This window comes from Protopterus annectens, chromosome 13.part0 (assembly GCF_019279795.1).
Source record: "Protopterus annectens isolate FY-2018-M chromosome 13.part0, PAN1.0, whole genome shotgun sequence".
Taxonomy (NCBI): domain Eukaryota; kingdom Metazoa; phylum Chordata; order Ceratodontiformes; family Protopteridae; genus Protopterus; species Protopterus annectens.
This window is the reverse complement of record NC_056747.1, coordinates 539,040,702-539,046,701: the sequence shown is the minus strand read 5'-3', so window position 1 is coordinate 539,046,701 and position 6,000 is coordinate 539,040,702.

Below are 6,000 nucleotides of genomic sequence, written 5' to 3'. Positions count from 1 at the left end.
TGGTACAGAAGTGCTACACAAAGCAGCTTGATACAGTTGCACAGTAACCTATAAGTCACTGAAGTCAGTTACTCTTTACTAAATAGCTCTTCCCTGCTGCACTGCTCTCTGACATCATACTGCACCATGATTCATAAATTATCTCATTTATTAGGTGTGACAATTGCAGGAACTATAATCATTAACATATTATTGCAGTCAGGGGACCTTCTGCTGTAAAAAGTAATTTGAGATCGGAGTGGGGGGTATCACTGTTTAACTGTGCGGGACTGGTGTGGTTGTGGCAGCTGGTTTTGCACTACTGGAGACTTCCTGACCAGGAGAAGTTTTTTTTTCCTGGAAAGAAAAAAAAATGGTGTTCACACTCACAAAGGTAAATATTAACATAGTAGTGAAAGCCATAAGTCACAAATCTGCAGAGCAGATAATTCATGCATTCATTCACTAAGTAAGACACATGCAACAAATGTAAACCAATTCATTGCAAAACAGCAATAATTTCAAGAGAAATGTTGTCCATAGGCCTGCAGTAAAGACTGATGCAAACACAGAAAAATGAAGGGACAAAATTATAATTTTTAAAGTGATGCTGATTTGTTCATATGACTTGGTTGTATTCCAGAGGAGTACAGATACAAGATAAATCCATGGGTTTCTCCAGCAGTACATGTGACAATAAGAGTTCTATTTGCAGCAAAGCAAGAGATAGAAAAGGAACTAAAACAGCAGGAGCAAGTAGGTTAATAGTGAGAGAAATGTAGTTTACTCATGGATCAACAGTATGATCACTGGTTAAACCAGACAAGATTAGAATCTGTGTTGATCCTTTCTTCATGAGCAAAGCAATTTTAAGGGAACACTTCATTCAAGTCTTTTGAAGATGGTTTATCTATGATGACAGTAAGTAAACATTTTTCAGTGCTTAACACTAGCTAGGATTTTTGGCAAATCATATGAAACCCAGGCAATTCATTCCTATTCATATTAACATACACACACTGATTTCTGAGAATGTCATTTGGTATTTAACATGTGAGGTATTTCAGTAAGTAGATATGCATGTTGTAGAGTGTCTTTGCATTGAGAACATTATGGGTGATATACCAGTTTGGGTGAGACCAAACTGGAACAAGATGAAAGGGTGCAAAGTTTTTAGGCTGAGGCAAAATAATTTCATGTTTAATATGCGGACATGTAAAATATATATAAGGAGTATCACTCATGGGCCATATCTTGTCAAAGGAAACTGTGAAGTCAAATGAAGAGAAGGTCAAAGTAGTAGTTTGAATTAAAATACCAACAAGTAAAAAAGCAAATAAGCATCACTGGAATGTTTTGCTTGGATCTTTAGTTATCTATGCTTATTCTAAACTCATTGGGTGTATCTGAACCTTTATTGAAACTGAGAAATTCAGAGTGTGACATTCCTAAAAAGATTCAGAGTAAAGTTTCACAGTGTTGAAGAGAAAATTCATCATCCTTATGCCTCTCCCTCTGGAACCCCTGTTCTCCTTGTAAGTGCACTATTAACAAGTTTATACATTACCAAAATCACACTAGCCTTTACGTAGTTCTCTGGCAACAGTCTGTCCCATTCTTGAATAATAAAACCACATTCTTCTACTATCCAGAAGTCTCATTTTATGTAGGCATCTTTTAAATAAATAAGTCAAAGTCTCAGCCAGCATTTATTATTTTTCTTTAATATTTGCAGTGCCACACATTAAAACCATACTGTATTATATCAGTATATTTTATAAGCATTTTCTTTATTTCATTTTATCCTAAAATATTAATTAAAATCTGCTTGATCTGGATATGGGGTAATATATACAAACTCTGCAATCATGCAAATGTAAATAAAAAATAAATTACTTAGAACAAATGAATAAATGATGGTGCACAATTAGAAACGTATCCTATAGAACACAATGAGTGGGGGAGTCCAGCATCAGTGTGTTCATTTCCTCCACATGGAACCTTATCCAATTTGCATTCAGTGATGTAGAAGGAAGCCAAACCATACATGACACCTTTTTATCTAAAATAAAAAAAATATTTTTTTACAAAAACAAGCAAGCCACTCTGCCAAAAAAAAAAAAACTACCACTGATAAAAAAAGCTGAATGCACATTTTTCTTTCTACTTGTACTAAAGGGCTAAAACTAGTTTCAGCAGAAAAAACAGGTATGCAGACCTCAGCACCCTAGATCCAACAGGACAATCGAGACCCAGGATTATCAACGAAGAAGGCACCATCATCCACAGGAGATTCTCCCCCTTGAGAAACTCTATTTTACATGGGTTTTAACACATGTGCTTCACCTCTATTGCTTCTACCCCTTACCTGACACTATTGGATGTACATTCATGATAATCTACCTTAGAAAGGTTAAAGTACCCTCCTCCCATACAGGAAATTTTCAAAATTTCCCTCATATCACAAAATGTAATATAACCTCCATTGCTTATTCCCTTGCTACCCTGTATCTGTTCTATTCCTCATCTAAAACATACTTTCTCATATAAGCATTATTCTGTTTCTACAATCTCTCTGTAATATACATCTTAGCACACTCATTGTCCTTGTCATATTTAGCCCTCCATACCTTCATCCTTGTTTCCATTCTTACTTCAGTATCTGGCAGAATAGCCCACAATGGTGTGATTTAGGCTGACTCACTTTGAAAATGTATTTCATTTGGTTTTATCTGTAGTTTGTATTTATGCATCATGTGGTTTATACTAGAAGTCATGTTATTCAGACCTCACACTTTCTTCAGTTTTTGAAGTCTGTGGATTGATAAATCAGTCACTCTTTCTTGACCTGTTTTTCTGGTATTTGACCATAAATAGGTGTGAACTGATGCTCTGCTTCTGAAAGATCTGGGTCTCGCTGAGTCTCTATGCATATGACTGCTTCTGAAAGGCCTGTTAAATCCCTTCATGAGAAGGAGTTAGTGGGTATAATTATGTATTTGTCCCTAAGTAAAATATATGGAAAATATTTTAAGGTAAATTATGTGTAAACAACTGACCTGTAGTTTTAATCACCACATGAACATAATTAGCAGAATTATTAGCACAGTGGAAACACATATTTTTCTTAATTCACCATTTAACTTAATATCTTAAGTCTCTCTGGCTCATTTTCGCCCAATGTAGGAAAACCACTAATACATGTCACTAGATTTCACAGAACATGTATAAATAAGAAAATAAGATTTACTTAAGCATTTAGGAAAAAGTTGTTGTATCTTTCGACTTTTCCTGGTTTGGGGTCGCCACAGCGGAACTCCGGTCTGCTAATGATTGGCAGCAGATTTTTAAGTACCGAGTTGCCAGCTTTCAAAGAAGGTACGCCCATTCACGCATGTCTGCACACAGAAGATGCTTCAGCTGAGAATCGAACAGGACAACATCTTACTGTGAGGCGACAACGTTACCGCAGCACCACCACCGCAGTGCATTTAGGAAAAAGTAAAGGTCATAATTCTTTTTTACTAAATCTTTAAGGTTATTAAAACTGCATATAAAATAATTTTAAGTCCATAATATTCCCTTTTTCCAAACAAAACAAAGTTCTTACACTTGTCCTCTGTAATTTCAGATCAATCACTTCAGGACAGTTTTTTCCCTTATAAAGAAAACAGACTGAACTGGTTAACAGCTTCCTGTGGAACTTCAAGGTTTTCCAGTTACCTTGTCTCTCTCATTCTATCCCCTATGCATTCTTCCCGAATTTTTCCATCTGGATATTTCTTTCCCTTTTTGTAATTGTTCCCCATTTTTATTAACAAAGAAGGCATATGTGGGTTTAATCACCTGCAACAATGCTTAAACACCACAGCTTCATGTATCACACAGCAGTCAGTAGAGGACACTATATTGCATGACCCCCAAGTTCAATCAGCCAACCAAATCCTTTCTAAGTTGTCCCATGATCTCAATGGCAAAAGAGTTTCTTTTCTTCAAAAATGAATCTGAATGGGACATTTATTTATTTTTTTTGCAAAACGTCCAACTTAGGAATAGGTATAGAACCATGGCTGGCTTCATCATCATATATTAATACTTTGCACAGACATTTCTTTATGTGTCCCGTGTTTGATCAAGGAAACAGCCTTCCATTGCAGCTCTTTTATTAGTAGATTCAGAACACTGGAGTTTATTCTGATATTAAGTTAATCTTCTACAGTATGAAATGAATGAAGTGGCAGACCTTTGCTCTTTGCAGCTAAAAAGTCGTTCTCTGTAAGTTTTATTTTATCTGCACCAGTTGTGTATGACAGTCTGTTATTCTCCTGCCAAATTTGTTCTTCCTTAACTGTAGACTCATCTGCATCATCATCACCCCCCCCCCATGTTGTCAGTATGGTCTGCACCAACTGATTGCATTTTTCTAAAACACCACTCGATCTACAAGTGTTGCATGTTTTTGCCAAAGGAGTTATCTTTTAAGGCATTTTCAGTTTGAATACTTTGACCTGTGTCTGTAGGTTTTCTGTGGGCACTAATTCCATCTCATATTTTCTACTGACCTGTTCTTTCCTCTCCACCTTAGAACTTATGTGTGCATTTACCTTCTGTAGTTCACACCTCAGTATGGCTATGTGTCTGCTGCAACACAAGTCTTCCAAAGCATTTGCATGCTTGACAATTTCAAGCATGGTGTCCAGAACATCAGGCTGTTTGATACTTATATCATTTTGTTTCACAAGGAGTCTCTCTGGCTCATTTCTTGATATTTTTTCTTAATGCAGGGAGACTTTTCTTTTATTGTAGCAGAAGGATACAGTATCCTTAACATTTTTGTTCTTGTTAGGTTTTTATGTTGAAACTTCAATACCTTTATTTATTTAAGAACTTACATCAGATGCATGTAGTGAGTCTTTTGGCTTAGACTTCATGACAGGGCTATATTCCGCATTAAATACATTTGAGGTACTCTGTACAGTTCCATTTTGATTTGTGTTTGTTTCTGCAGCTTTAGGCTGTGTAACTGTTTTATGATTACACCAGGTTCACTAGTTCAGCCTTCAATACACTTTAGTTCAGTTGTTTTTATATCTTTCAGACTCAAAATGGCTCTGCTGTTCCCTATAATAGTAATCTCTTTATACCTAAAGTCTTCAGTATTAACTTAACATACAAGGCCATGTCAAACCCAGAGCTGTTGGACATGCTCCTCTTAAAGAAATCCCAATCCCTCAGAGCCACATGCTCCAGTGATCTAAACCTTGTCATCACAATGAACAAAACATGCTGGAGGGATATTTTCCTGACCCAGAGACTCCCCAGACTCTGGAATAGACTGCCCCTACATGTCAAGCAGAGTGCCTCTTTGGCCCTCTTCAAAAGGAACCTTGACGATTGGATGGGAGATAGGATATTCACCCTGGGGATCATGTCAGCTGCCCTGCTACATAGGGGTTCAAGTAAGTAAATACTGTGGGAAGAAATAGCCAGGGAATTGTTATGGCTAGGCTTGTATAGGCCCTAGAGCTGATAAAATAGTATCAACCTATGAACCTATTTTGTCCTCTTTGAGAGAATTATTTTCCTTGTGCAAGTCTGGTATAGCATTATGACTTTGTTATATCATCTCAGCATTAGAAGCAAAGATTAACCATTTTTTTATCTTTTTTTTTATCTTTTTCTCTCCTCTACCAGTTGATCATTAAATCTCCACAATACTGCATGTGCCTATTCATGCAATGGCAGTACTGACCACCCTCAGATTTGCCCTAAGGGGATTCTGTGTGACGAATCACCATTCAGGCAGATATTAGGGATGCTTGGGCTCTCACTGGGATCTTAGTAAGACCCAGTCTCCTCTTCTGGTGGTGACATACACACCTACATCATTGCAGGAACTAACAGTGATCCTTCACATGCAGGACAAAAAGCTATCATCACTGGCAATAGGCAGATAAAGTGCATGTCCCTCCATACACTGAATCCTCCTTTCTATGCTTGAAGCCTCCTTCCCTTTCCACC